Source organism: Macaca fascicularis, chromosome 12, assembly GCF_037993035.2.
Source record: "Macaca fascicularis isolate 582-1 chromosome 12, T2T-MFA8v1.1".
Lineage (NCBI taxonomy): Eukaryota > Metazoa > Chordata > Mammalia > Primates > Cercopithecidae > Macaca > Macaca fascicularis.
This window is the reverse complement of record NC_088386.1, coordinates 130,618,371-130,641,737: the sequence shown is the minus strand read 5'-3', so window position 1 is coordinate 130,641,737 and position 23,367 is coordinate 130,618,371. Positions and strand designations below refer to the sequence as shown.

The following is a 23,367-nucleotide window of genomic DNA, read 5'->3' as shown; positions in this document are numbered from 1 at the left end:
GGAGATACCAAAGCAGGGACTCTGGCAAGTACAAAGAAAAAATGTTGATGTCATCTAACCAGACATACTGAGCACCCTAATCACATGCTGTGTAAAAATGGAAGTTAATTCCATCCTACTTTCCTTTTCATATAGCTAGTGCTTGCTAGATGCACTTGGCTCAATTGGGTAAGGCAGGACCCAAGGCCTTTGTGACCCCCAATTTCTAAGGCAGCCATCCCCAAAGAAATAGAATGCAAGTCACCTAATGTAATAACCGATGTAATTATAAAAGTTCTAATAGCCACATTAAAGAAGTAAAAATTTTGAATAATATATCTTATTTAATGTGATAGATCCAAAATATTATTTCAATATGTAATTAATATAAACCATTACTCATGAGATTTTTTTTGGTTTTTGATGGAGTCTCACTCTGTCACCCAGGCTGGAATGCGGTGGCACGATCTTGGCTCACTGCAACCTCTGCCTCCAGGTTTCAAGTGATTATCCTGCCTCTGCCTCCTGAGTAGCTGGGATTACAGGTGCGTACCACCACATCCAACTAATTTTTGTGTTTTTTAGTAGAGTCGAGGTTTCACCATGTTGACACTCTTTTTTTTTTTTTTTTTTTTTTTTAGTATGTCTTCAAAATTCAGGGTGTATTTTGCATTACAGCACATCTCACGCACATTTCAAGAGCTCACAGACACATGGCTGGTGGCCACCATGTTGGACAGCACAGGTCAGAAGTAGATCACCTTGGTTCCCTGTGCCTTTTGTGTCTGTGCTCTGGGAAACAAGGCAGAATCAGAACTTTGCTAGCATGGAGTAGTAATGTTTTGTCTTCTCAGAAGATTGCATCCCCTTTTTTAGAAGATTTCTCTTTCTCCCACCTGAAACATATGGTTCTGGTGGGCCAGTCAATTAGGGTACCTGTCCACCTGGCCTTGCTGGTTGATCCAGTCACGGACTTGTGACCTCAGCTGCCTGATTAGAGTCCTTCCCTGGATTTTAAAAACTGGGAGAAGTCTATCTTGTTTGGGCGAGATAGTAAAGCTGTAGAATAACGCGCTCTACGGTGTATGATAGACTTATAGGGACAGGTGGCCAGAAGGATTAGGCCAACCCAGAGAGAGAGTGTGTCTGTGTGTGCATGTGTGTGCTGTGTGTGTGTGACAGAGAGGGACGTCGTTTGAATGCAGTGTAGCTATTGCTGTCTTCACTCTGTTCTTTAGCTCCATAAGCCAATAATTTTCCTTTTCCACTTAAGTTAGAGTTGGTTTTTGTCCCTTGCAAAATCTTGGCTTATCTCTGGTTTTGGTCACAGTGAGTCTTGCCGTGAATCAGTGTCTCGGGGTCTACAGACTGAGGAACACAACGCTCTTCTCCAGAAACTCCGGCCTTCTTATCAAAGCTGCGGGCCTTGGGGAAACGAAGATTATTTTTACTATAGATTGAAAACACAGTGTGATGGCTGTCTTGTATTCAATTAATGCCTGTACTAAGAGAGAAATCTAGCCTACTTTAAAATGACAAATTTGATTATGGGATTCAATCTGCTCTCCACCGACGTGCTCTGTTTTCAGCAAAATAGTGTTTTTCGTGATTGCAGCCTCAGCCCTCTCCCGAGCAGAGACTATCTTTCAGCCAAATTACCCGAGTGTTTTTGTGAGGCATTTACTGGCTTAATTAATCAAACCCTCTCTAAACCCAGCTGTTTCACACTTAAGAGAATTTTTAGCTTCTATCTTTTATTAAAATAGAAATAAACATGTCACTTTAAGTATAATAGTAGGAGCAATAAGAGCAAATTACATTGTTCATTTCTTTTCTTTTGAAATCTTTTAACTCAATCATGTTAAAAGAGCCTCAAGTCAGCCTCATGTTGATGAGATATGTTTGCTATAGAATTCCTCTTTATGTGAGCCAGCCAATTTAAGCCAATATTCTTTTTAAACCCATGTAAGCAACGCTTGACCACATAAACCACATTTTCCTGTGCTATTGTATCCAAGGATCCAGAAAATTGTCTACGGCACTGCTTTAAGACTGCTCTAAAAGTGTTACCCGGCCTGCTCTTCGGAACTTCCAAATCCTATTTAGCTGGTCAATGCTTCTTGCCTTGGAACGTCGGAGAGCTGGTTTCATCCTGAAACACAATGCTTGGAGCGCTTCACGAGGCTCAGAAGTTAGGGAACCCAGCTTTGGGGGCGGGGTTATGGGAAATGCAGGGAATTTGTATTAATCTACATGCTGCAGGGGAGGGGAAAAATAAAGCCAAGGGCATTAGCAACACCAAAAGACCAAAGCAACAGCGGCCAGAGGGTGTCCTCAGAGATATTTGGGAGCCCTTGCTCCCTCCAGAGTCGATTTCTTCTTTAGGCCCAGGCTGCGTCGCTCTGGTGCCACCCATGACCATGAAAACTGCTCTCTGAAATTGGAGACTCAGGGCTTCCTGCTCCTGATCCTGTGCTGACTGCAGTGGCACCAGGTTAGTCAGCAGCACCTGCGAGGCCACTGTGAGCAATGGGGGCTGCCTTGAGCCTCTGAACACGGCGGCCAATGCCGATCCTCTCATTGTAATCGCCGTCAACACAGCCACTGATTTAGATGCCACTTCCCTGGGCCCTTGCTGCACAGGAAGGGAGAAGACCTTTCCCAAGACAGTCACGATATGTCCCGTCCCTTTGCATCTCTCTAGTGGTGCACTCAGGCTTTTTGCTCCCACACCCTTCCAGCCAATCCTATGGGCTCTCAGCACAAATGCCCCTTAGGCAGGGCTGAGAGCTCGGAGAGCCGTTCTAAATAGGGGAGTACCCCATGTTTCCTCCATTCTGTGACATGAAGTCAGTGACTCTGGAAAGCAGATGCTCTGGCCACCTCTTCCCTTGGAAAGAGCCCACCTGACAGTCAGTAAGGGCCTTGTCTGACTGTCCCCAAGTTTGCTCAAGAGTGTCTGTTCTTACCCCAGAAATGCTCCCCAAAGCGGTGAGGAGCTGCGTTCTGTCTGGGAGGAACTCTGCTTCCCACTTCCCACTTCCCACTTCCCACTTCCTCCCACTTCCCACAGAGGCACTTGGGGCTGCTGTTCATGCTGGGACCCTTGACGAATTCTATCAAGAGATCCCATGGAAGCACCTCCTCTTGTCCCAGAGATTCCCCACGCCCCTCCTCAAACCCTGGAGCCGGGCTCTTGCCTCCTCTGCCCTGTGGACCCACCTTACCCAGTGAGAGAGGAACTGACGTGCACGGAAAGGCACCCTCATTCTGTCTTCTCGAATTGCCAGAAATATTTTTCTTGTATTGAGGCAAGTTATTTCTTCCTGCTATTTCCACTTTTTTTTTGAGATGGAGTCTTTCTCTGCCCCCCAGGCTGGAATGGAGTAGTGCAATCTTGTCTCACTGCAACCTCTACCTCCCAGGTTCAAGTGATTCTCCTGCCTCAGCCTCCCAAGTAGCTGGGATTACAGGTGCCCACCACCATGTCCAGCTAATTTTAAATTTTGTACTTTTTAGTAGAGCCAGGGTTTCATCATGTTGGCTAGGCTGGTCTCAAACTTCAAGTTGATCTGCCCGCCTCAGCCTCCCAAAGTGCTGGGATTACAGGTTTGAACCACTGTGCCTGGCCTCCCACTTGTACCTTTTAACCCCGATTTGCCCTCCAGAATCATAACAATAATAAGTACACTCCATCCATGTTTTGAAGATGACCATTTTGTTCCCCCATGGACTTCTCTTTTTAGTCCAAATGCCCCAAATTCTTTCCATCAGCCTCCATCAGCCTTCATCTGGTGTATTTGTACTCTCACTTGTCTCCTGATAACTTACAGAGAAGCTCTAGGTTGTAAACATCTCAGGCTGTAGCTCTCCAAGGGTGATTTGTCCTGCAAGGAATAGCAAGACCGTCCCCTTCTGTGTGGCTAACAGGGACTTGCCGGTAGGGTGGCCTTGGCTCAGACGAGCTGTCTTGGCCCTTCCTTGCAAGTTTCACCAAGTAATCCACCTGCCCCCTCAGACCTCCCTACCTCCCGCCAATCTCCCTGTGATTGTTGCAAGCCGAGTTTGACTCCTGGCAGGACTCAAAGCCTCACTGAACTCTTCCCTCTCACAGCCAATTCCTAGTCTTTGTACCAATCTACATGTGGAACTTGGCTCCTTTTCCTCAATTCATATAACTATCTGTTTATGAACCTGACTTAACTGAGCACTGGGACTTCTTCCTCTGACAATCCCTTGACAATTCTCACCAGCATGGGCTCCAGGGTCCTGCTGCCATTTTGTTTGTTCTCTGACTTCCTGTTCTGCTCATGGCATCTCCTTCCTCAAAGCAAATCCTTTCCATATGCAGAAGGATTATGTGCTCTCTGTTTTTTGCCCCCAGTACTGGGTTCTAGACCTCTTCTTGCAGACTGAAAACTCATCAATGTCTTCTGCTAAACCGTGGGGTATCCATTTCAAGGGTAGCTCCTTCTCCTTTCCTTCCCAGTGTCAAGAAGAAGGAGTGGAATGGAAACTGAGTTTCACCTCTATATGGATTATGCTCTCTGATTTCCACCTCTAAGAAGGCCAAAGGGCCGCAGCTGTCAGGTTAGGTTTGGTTTCAAACAACAAGCATTTCCTTCTGTGATATTGTCAATGTAATCAATGTTGGAAGTTCTGGAGGAATTACTGCTCTCCCAGAAGTCTCTGGAACATTTCAAGGAGCCTCTCTGACCCCCAGGACTGCTGGGAAAAGTCAGAGGAGCCTCCTGGCTATTGCTGCTTCACAAGATGATAATTTTCTCGGAAGCATCCTTTTCACTTTTACTATGCCTCAATGTGTTGGGATGTACACTCTTTGCTGAAGCTCCAGGAATATTCTGTTGGCAGAATTAAATTCCTGATTGCCCGAGAATCACTATGTTTTGAAACCATTCTTTTGATTCAGGGCAGAATCCTGGATTTTTCTGGAGGTCACTTGAAGACAACTTAGTTTTGTGATCATCTCCATCTTCACTCATTAATCCTACTAATGTGTATTGAACACCTCCTATGTCCCAAGACTTGGCTATGTACTTGGATATGTACCCAGCAAAGAATGGAACCGAGTCTTTGCCATCATTAAGTTTACAGCATAGTGGGGAATACAGACATCAGAGGAAATTAATACAAAGGTAATGAAAATTACAACAGGGAAAATGAAAACCACAATCTCAATTGTTCCCTTTAATGAACATGATGTCTTCTCTCTGCAAGTACATTTTGAAGTGTTCATCTAGGACACTGACATACCTCATGAAGATTGTCCTGTGTATTTCATATTTATCGTGGTGGTGTATGGAATTTTCCTCCCCTTATATTTTGTGTCAGGTTATTATTGGTGTAAAACAAAGCTATTGATTTTTATAGATTTATTTTGTAGCTAGGCACCTTATTAAACTCTTTTATTGTGTTTTAAAATTTGGTAATAGCTTTTCTACCGAAAGCAATTTTCGCTGACCTCAGGATGATGTTCTTTCTCTAGAACTGCCTTGTCTCTCTCATCACACTGAAAGTAAAAACTGTGTATGAAGAAAAACGCTTTGGAAATAATTCTCTCCCGCTCCTTGGAGCAAGTCCACTTCTTAGGGGACATCGGTTCTAATTCACCATAATCGTGCCCTTCTCTTGAACTCCTTCATCTTTTTATACATCCTTCATCTTTTTATACATCCTTCATCTTTTTATACATCTTTTATACTTCATCCTCACCCTCCACCCGCCCCCACCCACCCATCATTCTTAGCCAGGGAGGGTGCTGTTTGCATAGAATGGGAACTTGAGGACATTTCTTCAGAGATGATGTGGGCAAATCTTTAGTTTCAGGTGAAATAGAAGTCGGGAAGCTTGGGTTTGGAAGGATAGGGAGGTTAGTCCCATAAATTCACTGTTGCATCCATTTGCTTATTTTTTCAGAGGGTTGGCCTTGCTCTTCCCTCTTTCTGCAATGTTGTTCCCTCAGGTGTCTGTGGGACTCAATCCATTGTTTTATTCATTTCTCTGCTGCCCCAGCAACTTCTGTGAGCCTCATTCCCACCATTTGACTTCAGCAGCAGCCATGCTCCCCTCTCCCCCAAGCCCTGCCTCCCTTACATACTTTCCTGTCCTTTCTGGGCTCATCTCCTCCTGACCTGGGATATATTGATCTCTTTATGGCCTCTATTAGAATGTAAACCTCCTTGTAGACTCTGACATTGGTTTATTCCCATACGCCTGGTGATTCAACCACTGTTTGTTCCTTTTTGGGCTCTCAAATATGTGTAAAATGAATGAATCCAACCAACCCCCAAGTACCTGTGCCAGTTTCTGAGTGGGCTCTGGAGACCCATTGGTGAGTGCATCAGACGGAGTCAGTGTGTCAGGTCCTAGACCACAAAGGGTAGAACTGGGCTCCCCAGAGAAGTTTCTTTTCCCTGTGTGGGTTGCAGGCTGCACTCACTGGAGCATCACCACTTCTGCCTCAGAGATCCTGGAAGCCAATACCAGCCTGCTTGGTGTGAGGACCCTGGAGCGCTTGCTGTGGTCAGTAGGTCGTTCCTGTTGATCAGACACCATCTTACCCTCGTGCTCAGCTCCTGCCGCTCTGTCTTTGCAGATTTGAGTATACCCTGTCCAATACTGTCCAGAAGGGCTGCACTCTCATATGTGTGGAATCAGAGCAGCTGGGATACCTCCAACCCACTTCTGTCCATATAGACAGTCCCCAACTTAATGAGGGTTTGGCTGAATGATTTTTCAGCTTTACTGTGGTGTTACACGTTTGGTAGAAACCCATACAAGTATTCTACTTTTCACTTTCAGTACAGTATTCAATAAATTACATAAAATATTCAATACTTTATTGTAAAATAGGCGTTGTGTGAGATGATTTTGCCCTACTGTCAGTCAGCTAATATAAGCATCCTGAGCACGTTTAAGGGAGGCTGGGTGAAGCCATAGTGTTCATTGTTAGGTTAGGTGTGTTAAGTGAGTTTTTGACTTAGGATATTTTTAGCTTACGATGGGTTTATCAGGATGAATCCCCTCATAACTAGGATCATCTGTACTGTCTTTCACATCAATCCTCAAAGTCGAGAGGTCTCTAGGTTCACAGATATGTACTGTTCCTGTTTTTCAGCCCATGTATTTTTCATATGCCTAAGGCTTTTCATTGTTAATCATTTACTGGGAATTTTGAAAGGGAAATTCAGAAATTGACTGAAGTCACCTTAAAATTGTTTATTGTGATCATGAATGGTGATTAAGAGACATGTTTTTCTTTACATTTTTATTAAAATAACTTCAATCAACTGCTACTTCTGGGTCTTCTCCCCTTTCCTTCTTTTTAAGGTCAAAAAGTCTATCTCATATACCATATTTTTAATTATTCAAAAGACACATTTTTTCACATTCCAATATCTTTGAAATTGGGACGTATACTACATTTGACAGCTTCCTACAGTCTCTGTTGGTCCAACAACAATTAGGATATTATTGACATTGAGGACTTATTTGTGAGGTGCAATTGTAATCACTCCCAGGGTTAAAAAAATGCTGTGTCAGCAACATGAACATCAATGACACTGATGTTCACTTGAAATTTGAAAAGAAATCCCTAAGTGTCAGACTTTAAATGTAAAAAAGCTTTAGGAATACCTTAAATTATGTCACTTATATGCCAGATTTATCTATATCTTAATCTAAAATAATTCTTTCAACAAAATAAAAGTTCTAAAGTATTAGAAGTCATCGCATTATAGTTTAATCAGCAGGCTTTCCTTTCTTTTGTAGTGGTGCACAAAATAATAGTGCATCTTATAATGTTTGGTATCTTAGGTTTGATGAAATACATGGCACGTCACCATGAAATATATTCACAGAGATGTTAATAATTTCTTCCCTGCATTTTTCTTCACACAGTCCTCTACTTCGTTCCAATCTATTTATCTAAGAAATAACAGGCCTGGCGTGGTGGCTCATGCCTGTAGTCCCAGCACTTTGGGAGGCTGAGGTGGGTGGATCATGAGGTCAGGAGATGGAGACCCCGTCTCTACTAAAAATGCAAAAAATTAGCTGGGCGTGGCGGCTGGCGCCTGTAGTCTCAGCTGCTCGGGAGGTTGAGGCAGGAGAATGGTGTGAACCTGCGAGGCGGAGCTTACAGTGAGCCGAGATCGCGCCACTGCACTCCAGCCTGGGCGACAGAGCAAGACTCCATCTCAAAAAAAAAAAAAAAAAAAAGTTCATGTTGAGAGATCCATTTCATAACTTTTACTTGTATCACTTTACTTATTTGCTTGTTCGTTCTGTTAGGAAACGCCAGGTTTCTAGATCAGTGACAGATTTTTAATTGCTCACATAGCCATCATTGTGCCATTCCCGTGCATCCATCTCCCTCAGGGTGACAAACCAAGATCCAGATGTAGGAATTTGGGCCACTGGAGAGGAGCTCCGAGATTATAAATTCTGGAGCTTACCTAAAAGCTGCTGACATAGCTGCTCTTCCTCTTCTCACCCCAGGTCGAGAAGGAGAAAGAGCTTTTGCTCTGAAATGTAAACAAAGGCTCTCTGGGGAGAGAACGAGAAGGTCTCTAGGTCCATCAACCATTGGAATATAAACACCCATCGCTAGGGGAGACGCTGCTGCCAATCCTTCCAGAAGTTACTGTCTTTAACTTCCAAGGTTTGTTGCCATTTAAACGTCCTTTAACCCAGGTTGCCAGCACCTTTTGCTCAGAAAGCAGTGACCCTGTAAACATGGAAATACGATTTTTTTCCCAAAAATCATGCTGATTTATGCTAATATCTAAAGAAGAGTCCTGTGGATTGGGAGGTTGGGGGAGGCAAACACTAAATTCTAACAACTACTTGATGAAGTGGGAGAAAGAACGTCAAAATCACCGGAAGTCCTTAAAGAGAGAGCCCTGTATTTGTTCAGAGGGATTTCGTTGATACAGTGAGTGGAGGTAGAAGCTAATTTCTTAAAGGAACTGGGTACGGACTAAACTACAGGGCCTGAATCAAGTGGGGAATATTTCGGCTGTACTAGAAGGAAAGGAGTCAGAAAATAGAAGGAAGCAGTGTCAACACAGGCAAACTGGTGCAAGTATATTTGTGCAGTGAGTGATATGACTATTTCTTTGACAAGCAAAATCTTCAGTGCGAGCTTAACAAAAATCACAAAATGTTTGATGTGAATGGATTTCCTGTGAATCCTACTGAAGGGGAGAGTTCTGTGACTCAGCATCCACTAGTGACAGCCCACGAGGTGGCAGGAGCACAGAAGGGAGAGGAGTGAAGCTATGGAGACCCAGGCATCATGGCGAGGGCTTCCACCTGCCACAGGCTGTGGAACTGGGGTTTCGGTCAAGCTCAACCAAGTCTCCCAGGGTTACACTGAATGAGTCTATTTTTATAGAATTGGGACAATAGTTGATTTTCTGTTTCGTGCTTTGTGGCACTACTTTTCTGGGTCCTATCTGTCAACAGTCAAGGGGCAGTGAGTCCAGGGTTATGGATCTAAGCTCTTTACAAGCCACTGGTCCTTCTCAGCTTCATGGACATAGGTTATACCTCTGCCTCCAGCCATCCTACATCCCAATCCTGCTGTTCTTTTTTTTTTTTTTTTTTTTTTTTTGAGGTAGAATCTCACTCTGTTACCCAGGCTGGAGTGCAATGGTGCAATCCTGGCTCACTGCAACCTCCACCTCCCAGGTTCAAACAATTCTCCTGCCTCAGCCTCCCAAGTAGCTGGGATTACAGACACCTGCCACCATATCCAGCTAATTTTTGTATTTTTAGTAGAGATGGGGTTTCACCGTTGTTGGCCAGGCTGATCTCGAGCTCCTGACCTCATGTGATCCTTCCACCTCGGCCTCCCAAAGTGCCGGGACTACAGGTGTGAGCTACTGCACTCAGCCCTGCTGTTGTTAAGGCTGGAAAAACAACTCAAAGCTCCTATTCTATTAATAATGGCTGGGGAAATTTTTCTTTGTGGCTAAAATCTGTATGTATCAGCTTTGCATTCACTTATTCATTCATTTATTAAACCCATAAGTCCTACATGTCCCAGTCCCCAAGTAGCTCACGTCTAGAATTGGGACAATGGTTGGAGAAGGAGCTGTTAATAGATTAATACATGTAGCATTATAGTCTAGAGGTCCTGGCATAGTAACACCATCACAGAGGCATGCACAATGCACAACAAAGGAGAGCATGGCTGTTTCTGCTTGGAGCCTTGGGCAAGACCCTCCATTAAAAGTGTTATAGGCAGTCGAGGCATGGAAGGATTGGCTGAATGATGTATGCCAATAGAAGAGGCGCAGATTGGCATTTTAGATCAAAGGGAAACATGAGACAGGACAGTACAAGGGCAAGTTGAAAGCTCACTGTCAGGGCAATGCAGAGATGTGAGTTGGAATGTTAGAGAAGAGATGGGCTCCCACTCCCATCTCTGCAGGGCTTTACTACAAAGATTAATAGCAATGGTCTTTATGCTCATGACCAAGGCGGGCCATAACCCTGCTGTTGATGAAGTGCCCCAGTGTACATGGTGGGAAGCTTAATGCCTGGGGCAGAACTAGGCTGATCTTTCTCTACTGCATTCCCTGGTTCTGGCACAGGGTCTCACAGAGACTCAGTGTTCAATGAATATTTATTGATTGAAACAAATGAATCTTTTGGTAGTCTGACTCCATGTATTTAGCAATTGTAACATTTATGCTAGCCAAATCAGTGTCCTGGTACCGCTTGATATTCTTGAATATGATATAAAAAATTTCTGCTGGGTCCCTGGTGCATACAATAAGGTAAGTTTCCAAATTTAGAATCACATAATCATTTTTACACATCTTAAGGAAGAGGCAGATGTGAGAAGAATCCACGTCATGTGCTGAACATCGTGCAGCTGCGCAATTGCTTTGGACTTTCTGTTTCATAGAGACAACGGCTTTCCCTGAATTTCTGAAAGAATGCACATTTTCTTGCCTAAAAGCTAGCAGCGAGTGGCTGCTGTGACATTTTCAGCAACTGACTGCATCCTCAGCTGAATCCCAAGGTTTGGTGGATAATAGACTGGTGGTCTGCTGTGCACTGTTGCAAAGCTGAGCATTCACCCATACAGCCCCTCATGGCTCCTTTCGGAATCACTTGATGGCTGGCATTGCTGGGAGCTGTCTCGCCTAACAGCAGCTTCACAGAATGTATTCCCATCACTCTTAAGAGAAATGTCTGGGGGAAGAGGGAGGAGCTGCAGGCTAAAGCTGCGGGGCTGTTTCTAACAAAAATATGTCTGAGATACATATATCATATATATCATATACATATCATATATATCATACATATCATATATATCATACATATTATATATATCATATATATCATATATATGCACCTAGATGGATAAGTGTAGCAGACAGCCACCCACCTGCTATGGTTCCAGGATGAGTGTCCCCAGCCCACAGAGGACAATTGCACTTGCTTTGCTTTTGGAAATTCTCTATCATGTTCATGCCTTTTATTCTACAAGCAGAGTTAGGGCTTAAAATGTAAATGCCATCTGACCTAGTAATTTCACTCCAAGGCAAATAACAAAGGTTGATATCAAAAGACATTCCCTGCAAGATCATTTGAAATGGAAAAATATGCAAGGTACTCAAATGCCCAGTAAGGAGAAGCAAATCATATATGTGCAGCAATGTAAGAGGTTTCCTAAAATTTAACATGTAAAGATATTCATAATATATTCTTAAGTGACAAGAAGCAAAAGTAACATAAAATTGTGCTGATGGCAAGTTTACAATTATGTAACGTGTACAAACATACAGGCACATGCGTGCACACACATAAACATACACACGTTCACACGCACAGCCTGGTTTAAAACTACAAGATTGGCTGTCCAGTCCCACTGCTGGGTATGTATCCAAAGACAGTGAAATCAATATGTTGAAGAGATACCTGCACTCTTATGTTCATTGCAGCATCATTCACAATAGCTGAGATATGAAAACAAACTAAATGTATGTTGATGTACCACTAAATGTGGTATGTATACATCATGGAATACTATTCACAAATAGTGTCATTTGTGACAACATGGATGAACCTGGAGGACAGTATGTTGAGCGATATAAGCCAGGCACTGAAAGACTGCATGGTCTCACTTAATATGTGGAACCTGAAAAAGCCAAACTCATAGAGGTAGAGAGTAGAATGGTGGTCACCAGGGGCTGGGCATGGGTGGGTATGGAGATGCTGGTCAAAGGGCACAAAGTTTCAGCAAGGGATAAACTTTTGAGATCCATTGCACAGCATGGTGACTATAGTTAATAATGTAATGTGCATTTCAAAAATTGTTAAAAGATTTTTTTTTTTTTTTTGAAGACATGGTCTCACTCTGTTACCCAGGCTGGAATGCAGTGGTATGATCTCGGCTCACTGCACCTTCAACCTCCTGGGCTCAAGCGATCCTCCCACCTCAGCCTCCTGAGTACTTGGGACTACAAGTGCACACCACCACACCCAGCTAATTTTTGTATTCTTTTGTAGAGAATTTATGAGGCTAATTTTCACTGTGTTGCGCAGGCTGGTCTCGAACTCCTGGGTTTAAGTGATCCTCCCGCCTTGGCCTCCCAAAGTGCTGGAATTACAGGCATGAGCCACTGTGCCCAGCCATGAACAGATTTTAAATGTTTCACAACAATCAAATAAGTATGTGAAGTGATAGACATGTTAATTAGCTTGATTAATTCATTCCATAATGTATATATAATCAAAACATTACATTGTACCCTATAAATATATACAAGTATTATTTGTCAATTAAGAATATATTTAAAAAGAAGAAGAAAAGAGATCGACTGTGGAGCTGGTGGAGTCCCTGCCCCCACCCCCCTCAACCTCCCAAGTATGTGTCTCCTTGCCTAGGTAATTGGCAAGGCCTGTGAAGGGGGAACTGGGGAGGGAGGAGTGCAAGGTAAAATTTATGAGGCTATTTTTCCAAAGACAGATGACAACGTTCAAAATAAATTGGGACAAGGGACGCTTTTTCCCTTTCCTCAAGAAGTGTAGACTTGGGCCATGATTGAGAAGGGCCTGAAGAAAGCACAGTTCTGCTTGGCCCTTGTAGGTTTGGGGCTGTTATGGGGGCTTTTTGGTGAAGGGGGTGATGTCCTCTTGGACGGCAGTGGCCGTGGTGCTGAGGAGTGTTGCTTGTGCCCTAGAAATCACAAGATGACTGGCGTGAAAGTCACTTCTTCCCCTGTGTGAGAGCCCCTTGTGGATGTCCAAAATCAACTGGGGAGAATAGGAGAGTGAGAGTAAATGAGCCAGGATAATTGGGGAACAAATAGTGCTGGTACCTTCTGAGTACCCATGTACAAGGAGGACCCAGGGATGTTTGAGAGGTCTGTTTAGACCAAAGGCTGCAAGAAAGTGCATCAACATGTAAGGAAAGATCTTACTTTGGGAGTATCCATCCTTTTAATTTTTTTCTTATACTTTTTATATATTTAAGTTTTTGAAAGTACGCATGTGTATTAGTCCATGGTTGCATTACTATAAAGAAATATCTGAGACTGATCCCAGCTAACACGGTGAAACCTCGTCTCTACTAAAAATACAAAAATTAGGCTAGGTGCGGTGGCTCACGCTTGTAATCCCAGCACTTTGGGAGGCCGAGGCGGGTGGATCATGATGTCAGGAGATCCAGACCATCCTGGCTAACACGGTGAAACCCTGTCTCTACTAAAAATACAAAAAATTAGCCGGGCGTGGTGGCGGGCGCCTGTAGTCCCAGCTACTCAGGAGGCTGAGGCAGGAGAATGGCATGAACCCGGGAGGCGGAGCTTGCAGCGAGCCCAGGTCACGCCACTGCACTCCACGCTAGGCCACAGAGTGAGACTCCATCTCAAAAAAAAAAAAAGAGATCTGAGAGTGGGTAATTTATAAAGAAAAGAGGTTTAATTGGCTTATGGTTCTGCAGGCTGTACAAAAAGAAGCATAGTGGCTTTGACTTCTGGGGAGGCCTCAGGAAACTTACAATCATGACAGAAGGCAAAGGGGAAGTAGGCACATCTCACATAGCTAGAGCAGGAGGAAGAGAAGTGGGGAGAGGTGCCACACACGTTTCAGTGACCAGCTCTCACTTGCATTAATTACCACTTCCGGATACGTAACTTCCTAGAAGAGAAGGCAAGAGGGAAGGCAGAGGCGAAAAATGGTGGAAATAATGCTAATTTACCAGGGATGATGTCATCTGTGGTTCTGGCCAGGGCCAAGTGGATATGACAGCATAGATGCGTAGGTGTGTGGCTGAAGCTTTGTACCAGGCTCACCTCTGTCTTGTTCGCAGGTTCCCAGTGTTGTTGAGACCCCAGGGTGGAAGCTGTAGAGTGGTCAGCATTTGGATGCCACATACTGCAATCACCCCTGGTTGTACATGGGAAAATGAGGCATGGGATGTGTGCTGTCTCGGGGCTGCTCAGCTCCTAGTGGCTCCACATTCCCTTCCTCCTATCTCACCCTGAACAGGCTGCCCCTATTTTTCACACTGAAATCCAATCACTGCCAAAGCAGTTTAGGACTAAGCAGAAAGCCTTCCCCTTACCCCCTCTGCAGAAGCTGGATTCTTAGGGGCATGTTTTCCTTGGTTATGAATAAAAGTGATATGATTATACTTATGAAGCCTGTGCCTACAGCTTCTAGCAAAGTAGTAACGACACTTTGGAAGGGGAAAGGAAGGTGTAACATTCTAAGCATCAGTCCATATTTCAGAGAATTCATAGCTTTTGGATTTCATGGTATTTGAACAAGAAAAGGAAAACAACTTGAGTTATTTAAAAGTATATAGATACACTTATGAATAATTAGTGTAAGCATGCACACACCCTTATTCAGTTTCTACCCTCATTTTGATGTTCCATGTTATTAAGCCAAACCTCCGGGTACCCCTGCTACCTTGCCATCTACCTTAACGATCATTACCTTTGTAAAAAGAAAATTCAGTTACTGGGTTAAAATACTTCTGAACTCTGGCTGGGTGTGATGGCTTACGCCTGTAATCCCAGCACTTTGAGGCCGACGCAAGCAGATCACAAGGTCAGGAGTTTGAGACCAGCCTGACCAACATGGTTAAAGTTAAAGATGCAAACTGTAGCCGGGCATGGTGGTGCGTGCCTGTAATCCCAGCTACTCAGGAGGCTGAGGCAAGAGAATTGCTTGAACCTAGGAGGCGGAGGTTGCAGTGGCTGAGATCGTGCCATTGCATTCTAGCCTGGGTAACAGAGCAAGACTCCATCTCAAAAAAAAAAAACAAAAAAACTTCTGAACTCTAAACATTCGGTCTGCCTTGTTAACGACATTCATCTGTGCATTCCTTTCTAGAAACTTGTTTCAGCAGATGTGTGTGGGTATCTAAGCAACCTTTGAGGCTTTGGGTGGAGTGGCATTAGCTTCTGCACCAAACACCGTGGTTCTTGGCTCTGAATGCCCATTTACCTGGAGGCTTTTTAAAAGTACAGCTCTCCCAGCCCAGGTAAACTGATCCTGAATCTCCAGGGCTGAAGCCCTGGGCACCTGCAGGGACTGAAACTCACCGCTGTGCTGGGCACACACTGGGAAGACTGAGGACTACCCGAGCAGAAGCAGTTTTTCAGCTAGATGCTGACAGTCTGGAGTCCCTTCCTCCGTGTAAAGGCAAAACAGGCTACTACTAGAGCATCTTGGATAAAAAGAACGAAGCGCCAGAAAAATAATAAGAAAGTTAAAGGATAATTCACATTCTGCTGCCTGTGTTCCTTTTGAATTAAGTTTATTTTAGGAACAGGCTTATCAAATTTGCCTGGAAGACGCTACTGTCAGTTTCCATGATATTTTATGAGCTGCCATTATTCTTCCTCTACTGAGAATGCCCTCCCTGAATGTGTCTGCCTTTGTGGAGTGATGCAAACACGACTGTTTATGCGTCGTGGTCCCAGCATGAAATTCAGCTCCTCCTTTATCTCTCCCACCGTCCATCCCCCTCCCACCACCCAAGCTGAAATCAGTTAGGACGGCCATCATGAGTGGAGAAGACTTTTCTGGAAGGGTCTTGCATGGCAGTGGCGCAGAGGCTGAGTGGAGACAGCTTGGTGCTGTCAGGTGCCTGGAGAGCTCGTTCCCTGCAGTCCTCTTCCCTGGCTGGTCCCAGCCCCTTGCCTGCCGCCCCTCCCTCTCCCCACTTCCCCTCCTCTTCCCTGCTCTTCCTCCTTTCTCTCCCTCCTTTCTCTCCCTCACTCTCAGGTGGGCCAGCTTTCCCTCCTCTGAAGCAAGGTGCCTGCCCACATGCAGCCCTCAGGGGACACAGCTGCACCCACCCACCCACATAGAGAGGATCCTGAACAAACACCAGCCTCTGCCTCAAAGGACTTTCCACCCCAGGTCTCAGGATAATAAACATTCCACCGCCTCTTTGCACATACCACCCACTCTGCAAGTTCATGTCTGACCTCCCTTCTCTTCTGCCTCGGGGCTTTGGCTTCCTGCCAGACACGTCTGGCTTCATCCATTCATTCCTCCATCATCTGTTTACTAAGCACCATGTGCTCGGAACTGGGCCTGTCCTTGTGCAAAGGGGCAAGTCGGAAACCCCTGCAGTAACCTCACGAACAGAGAGGACATCGCCACATGCCCCAGGTCCAGTCTTCAATGAAAGCTTCCTCCAGGAGAGCCCTGGAGCACTGGGCCCTTTCCCAGAGCTGGGCTGTGCCGAGGGCCACTCTGACCCCCGGGGTAGGTGGGCGACTGTGGTGTGAGTGTGAGTGAGGGGATGTGCTGAATGTGCGAGGGGTGTGAACATGTGTGAGTGTGAGTGTGCCAGGGGGCCAGGGGCTGTGAGTGCATGTGAGTGTGAAGGTGGGAGGGTGTGTGTGTATGAGGATGTGTGGCTCCACGGGGCTTGATCTTTGGAATCATCTGCACCTGGATTCCATCCTGATTTGGCCACTTCTGGGGCTGTGAGCTTGATGTGTCAGGCTTCAGTTTCTCTTCCAAGAGGCGAGGTGGCTGAGCATCTGTATTAGTCTGTTTTCATGCTGCTGATAAAGACATACCCAAGACTGGATAATTTATAGAGAAAACATGGTTTAATGGACTCACAGTTCCACACGGCTGGGGAGGCCTCAATCATGGTGGAAGGTGAAAGACACGTCTTACATGGCAGCAGACAAGAGAGAATGAGAGCCAAGCAAAAGAGGAAACCCCTTATAAGACCATCAGGTCTCATGAGACTTATTCACTACCGTGAGAACAGTATGGGGGAACCGCCCCCATGATTCAATCCCACAGGTCCCTCCCACAACACGTGGGAATTATGGGAGCTATGATTCAAGATGAGATTTGGGTAGGGACACAGCCAAACCATATCAGTATGCCTCCTGTGGGAGTGGCAGCGAGGAAACCTCTGCAGGACCCTTGCGAGCACACCCAGGACCCCAGGCCAGTGCTCCCAGGGCCTGTTCGAGCTCCCTTGAGGGCAAAGCACCTTCTCCCTGTCAATGCCAGCTTTGCTCCAACTGCTACAACAGGCTTCCTGCTCCTCCAGCCAGACCCACCCCGGCCATGTCTCTGACCCCCATCCCCCCACCCCATGGCTCTGATTCTCACCTCCTTCATCCTATCCCCCAGGATGGCAAATCTCCCGTAGAGCTGTCTGTCCATGGTTCTGGCTCTTTTATTCCCCAGGCCCACTCGCCCCAGGCTCCTGGGCAGGTCTGGCCAATGGTAGGCACCAGAGGAAGATTAGGGGTGAGCAGGAGGAGGGGGTGCTGGTCCGCATCACCTCTCTGCTCACTGCTGGATCTCTGGCAGCCGCTCCCAAAGGCAGCCCACCACATACTCCTTCTCCAGCCCCAGCTTCCTGGCCCCACATTACCACGGCCCAGCCTCCCTCCAGCAAGGTAGCTGTGACTATCAGGCATGCCAGCCCCAGGTTACTCAGCTTGCCCTGCTAGCTCCTTACCTCTTCTGCCACCTGTGCAGTAAGAGCCCCGCATTGCATTCTCTGTTTGAAATCCCTGCAGAGGTTTTGCTTTTGTTAGTGTGGCTTTAACAGATACACCTAGTTTGGGTTTCGTTTTGTTTGTTTGTGTTTTTTGTTGTTGTTGTTTCTTTTTTTTTGAGATGGAGTCCCACTCTGTCACCCAGGCTGGAGTGCAGTGGTGCGATCTCAACTCACTGCAACCTCTGCCTCCTGGGTTCAAGCGATTCTCGTGCCTCAGTCTCCCCAGTAGCTAGGATTACAGGCAGGCACCACCACACTTGGCTAATTTTTGTATTTTTAGTAGACAGGGGGTTTCACCATGTTGGCCAGGATGGTCTCAAACTCCTGACCTCAGGTGATCACCCGCCTCAGCCTCCCAAAGTGCTGGGATTACAGGCATGAGCCATCGCACCTGGCTGGCATATCTAGTCTTTAAAAGGAACCCGCAAATCTTTCCTTTGGCACTGCCTCACCCTCTGTCTGCACTCTGTCTCTCCCTTTCCCTCACAACACCTCTTGAGAGCATCACCACCACTCCCTTGTCCATCAGGGTTCTCTTCCAAAGTGGAGGGGACAAGGTGCTCAGCTCTGCTCTTCCTCTCTTCTTCCGCAGACCACCTCACCGGCTCTCGGAATGGCTGAGGCATTTTACACATGACCCCCAGGAGGAGAGAAGCAGCACTATCAGACATGACAGACTTTCCAGAATTTTATGAAATTCTTCTAGTCACTGGTGCAGTTTGACTTTTTTAAGCGTTGAAACCTAACCCCCAGGGTGATGGTATTAGGAGGTGGAGCCTCTGGGAGGTGATTAGTTCATGGGACTGGAGCCCTCACAAATGGTATTAGTGCACTTCTCAAAGAGGCCCCTGGGAGATCCCTCAGCACTTCCACACCATGAGGACACAGTGAGAAGGTGCTGTCTCGGAACCAGAAAATGGGCCCTTGCTGGCCATGAAACCTGCTGGTGCCCTGATCTTGGTCTTCCCAGCCTCCAGAGCTATCCAAATACATTTCTGTTGTTTATCAGCTACCCAGTTTATGATATTTTTCTATAGCAGTCCAAAAGAATTAAGACACCATTATGGTAATGATAATAAAAATCACTGTCATCGTGTAACACATTTTCTGCACATAGTATATATTAAACATCACTACATGCGTGATAGTTAACATTTAACCCACATATGTACCCTACGATACAGGAACCGGTCTTTTATCCTCATCCCTTTAAATGAGGAAACCAGGGCCAAAAGGATTCAAAAGTTGGAGAACCCATTATATGCTTATCCTGACTTCAGTTTTCCTCCTCAGCTTAACTCCTCAACAAAGGCACGCTTACCTGGTGTCCCATGACATCTTTGCTAACCTACAGGTGGGAACTGAGGCATAGTGAGTGGGTGGGTGCCACAGAGAATGCCTTGACTAGCCAATTGGCATAGGGTTTGGGGACTGGGAGTGCACCAGGTGGGGCATTTCTTACCCAGGCTTACGGCATGTGGAGTTGGTGGGAATTACTTTTAATTACCTAAAAGAATACAAGGTGTGTGCCAAGGTAAACACTGCAACCAGGTCATCAAGCCAAGGGGGAATCTTCCGGGGTAGATGGCATAGCTGGACACTGAAGGAGCAGACAGCTTTGGGAGCAGCCAGGGACTGGGTGGGTCCAGAGGGCGTGTGGTCATTCTCAACTGCTGTATGGGTGTCCTCTGTGCTCTCTCCCACGGAGGCCTGCCCAGACATTCCATGTGTCATGCACTCTGCTAACCAGGCCCAAGCAGGCAGGGCCAGCGCCACAGATGATGGGAATGGGCTTCAAGTTTCAAAGTCCTGGGGAGCAGATTAGGAGTGTGGTGCTGGGCCTGGGGTGTGGGTGCCACGGCTCCCAGATAGTTGCCTGCCTTACCTGTGCCTGGGCCTTCTGGAATGCACCATACCCTTCCATGAACCTCATGATCCAGGCCACAGCCATGCCTCTGACCTGCTCTCCTGCCACCTCCTGTCACTCACTTTGCTGCAGCCTTACTGGCCTGTAACTTGCTCCTGTTTCAGGTGTGTTTCTCTTTGCATTTGCTGTTCCTATTCCTCGAGCCTTTGTGGCTCAGTCCCTCACTTCCTCCAGGTTTCTGCTGAACTGCCCTATTATCTGAGAGGCCTTATCTGAACAGGCTAGAACACCCACCCCCATCCCATCACTCCTATCCCCTTTACCCAGCTTTACTTTTCCTCAGAGCCCCTGCCACATTCCAACAGATTCTCTGTAATGTCTTTCTTCCCCTAGCCCCAACAGAATGACAACTCCTTAAGGGCAGGTGTCTTAGTCCATCTGGGCTGCTACGACGAAATACCACAGTCTGGGTGTTTATAAACAACAGAAAATTAGTCCTCACAGTTCTGGAGGAGGGAGGTTCCGGCAGATTCTGTATCTGGTGAGAACCTGCTTCCTGGTTCACACATGATGCCTTCTGGCTGTGTTCTTATATGGCAGACAGGGTGAGGTGGCTTCCTGGGGTCTCTTTTATAAGGACGCTAATCTCCCATGGTGGCCTGCCCAGACATTCCATGTGTCATGCACTCTGCTACCCAGGCCTGAGCAGGCAGAGCCAGCGCCACAGATGATGGGAATGGGCTTCAAGTTTCAAAGTCCTGGGGAGCTGGTCAGGAGTGTGGGATCCACCTTTATGACCTCCTCACCTCCCAAAGGCCCCAGTTTCAAATACCATCATTTTATCATGTTGTGAGTTAGGATTTCAACATACACATTTAGGAGTGGGGGTAGACAAACATTTTAATCATAGCAGAAGGGATTTATGTTTTCCCCACTAGTATATTATTAAGGCCTGGAATGTAGTAAGTGCCCTAAAAATGAGTGGTGCTAGCAGAAATACAAAAAGACAAATGATCAAGGCTATTTATTGCAACGCTATTTATAATAATGGAAGATTACAAATGACAAATTTTCATGGATGGATGACTGGTTGAATACCAGTGGTGCTTCCATGTAATGGAGCATTAGCGTGTAAAAGGAAGGAAGATGACCAGAGGACACAATGCAGTCATATTAGGTGATGAGAATGAAAAGGACAATATGTTTACATATAATATGCTTCCATATATCTCAGAAAGGTAATAGGAATGATATGACTTGGCTGTGTCCCCACCCAAATCTCATCGTGAACTGTAGTTCCCATAATCTCCATGTGTCATAGGAGGAACCTAGTAGGAGTTAATTGAATCACGGGGGCAGTTACCTCCATACTGTTCTTGTGATAGTGAGTTCTCACAGGATCTGATGGTTTTATAAGGGGCTATTCTTCTGCTTCATGCTATACTTCTCTCTTTCCTGCCTCCATGTAAAACATGCCTTTGCTCCTCCTTTGCCTTCTGCCATGATTGTGATGCCTCCCAGCCATGTAGAACTGTGAGTCCATTAAACCTCTTTTCCTTTACACATTATAAATTATCCAGTCTTGGGTATTTCTTCATAGCAGTATGAAAATGGACTAATGCAGTAAATTGGTACTGGTAGAGTGAAGCACTGCTATTAAGATTTCTGAAAATGTGGAAGTGACTTTGGAACTGGGTAATAAGCAGAGGCTGCAACAGTTTGGAGGGCTCAAAGAAGACAGGAAGATGTGGGAGAGGTTGGAATTTCCTGGAGACTTGTTGAATGGCTTTGACCAAAATACTGATAGTGATATGGACAATAAAACCCAGGCTGAGATGGTCTCAGATGGAGGTGAGGAATTTCTTGGGAACTAGAGCAAAGATCACTCTTGATATGCAAGGAGACTGATGGCATTTAGCCCCGCCCTAGAGATCTTTGGAACTTTGAACTTAAGGAGATAATTTAGGGTATCTGGTGGAAGAAATTTCTAAGCGGCAAAGCATTCAAGAGGAAGCAGAGCATAAGAGTTTGAAAAAGTTGTAGCTTGATGATGCACTAGGAAAGAAAAACTCATTTTCTGAGGAGAAATTCAAGCTGGCAGCAGAAGTTTGCATAAGTAGGGAGGAACCAAATGTTAATCACCAAGACAATGGGGAAAATGTCTCCAGGGCATGTCAGATACCTTTGCAGCAGCCCCTTCCATCACAGGCCTGGAGGACTAGGATGAAAAAATGGTTTCCTGGGCTGTGTCCAGGGCCACCCTGCTGTGTGAAGCCTCAGGACCTGATGTCCTGCATCCTAGCCAGTCCAGCTGTGGCTTCAGAGGGTATAAGCCCCAAACCTTGGCAGCTTTGATGTGGTGTTGAGCCTGCAGAGTCACAGAGGTCAAGAATTGAGGTTTAGGAACCTCCACTTAGATTTCAGAGGGTGTATGGAAACACCAAGTGTCCAGGCAAAAGTTTCCTATAGAGGCAAGGCCCTCATGGAGAACCTCTACTGGGGCAGTGCAGAAGGGAAATGTGGGGTTGAAGCCCCCACAAAGAGTCCCCACTGGGGTACTGCCTAATGGAGCTGTGAGAAGAGGGCCACTGCCCTCCAGGCCCCAGAATGGCAGATCCACTGACAACTTGCACCATGTGCCAGGAAAAGCCACAGACATTCAATGCCAGCCTGTGAAAGCAGCCAGGAGAGGGTCTGTACCCTGTAAAGACACAGGGGCAGAGCTGCCAAAGGCTGTGGGAGCCCACCTGTTGCATCAGTGTGCTCAGGATGTGAGACATGGAGTCAAAGGAGATCATTTTGGAACTCTAAGATTTAATGACTGCACTGTTGTATTTTGGACTTGCATGGGGCTTGCAGACTCTTTGTTTTGGCCAATTTATCCCATTTGGAATGGGTGTATTTACCCAAGGCCTGTACCCCCATTGTATCTAGGAAGTAACTAAATTGCTTTTGATTTTACAGGTTCATAGGTTGAAGGGACTTGCTTTGTCTCAGATGAGACTTTGGACTTGGACTTTTGAGTTAATGCTGGAGTGAGTTAAGACTTTGGGGGACTATTGGAAGGGCATGATTATGTTTTGAATTGTAAAAACATAAGATTTGGGAGGGGCCAGAGGCAGAACGATATTGTTTGGCTGTGTTTCCACTCAAATCTTATCCTGTTGTGAAAGGGACCTGGTGGGAGGTAATTGAATCATGGGAGTTGTTAGCTCCAAACTGTTCTTGTGATAGTGAGTGAGTTCTCACAAGATCTGATGGTTTTATAAGGGACTTGCCCCCATTTCATATTGCACTTCTCTCTTGGCTGCCGTCACGTAACACATGTCTTTGCTTCTCCTTCACCTTCTGCCATGATTGTGAAGCCTCCCCAGCCATGTGGAACTGAGTCCATTAAACCTCTTCCTTTATAAATGACCCAGTCTTTGGTATTTCTTTATAGCAGTATGAAAATGAAGTAATACAAAGAATGTGTGTATGTGTG

The 23,367-nt window shown here is 45.8% G+C and overlaps 1 long non-coding RNA gene across 1 annotated transcript in view; it reads right to left on the bottom strand.

Annotated features, from left to right (window-relative positions):
* Window positions 1-1,302: 1,302 nt before the first annotated feature.
* The window catches only part of LOC123568087 (uncharacterized), a 36,229-nt gene continuing 14,164 nt past the window's right edge, over window positions 1,303-23,367 (bottom strand). Inside the window, exon 3 of the long non-coding RNA XR_006691314.2 lies at window positions 1,303-1,429. This is a non-coding gene — a long non-coding RNA (uncharacterized lncRNA). The remainder of the gene's footprint in view (window positions 1,430-23,367) is intronic.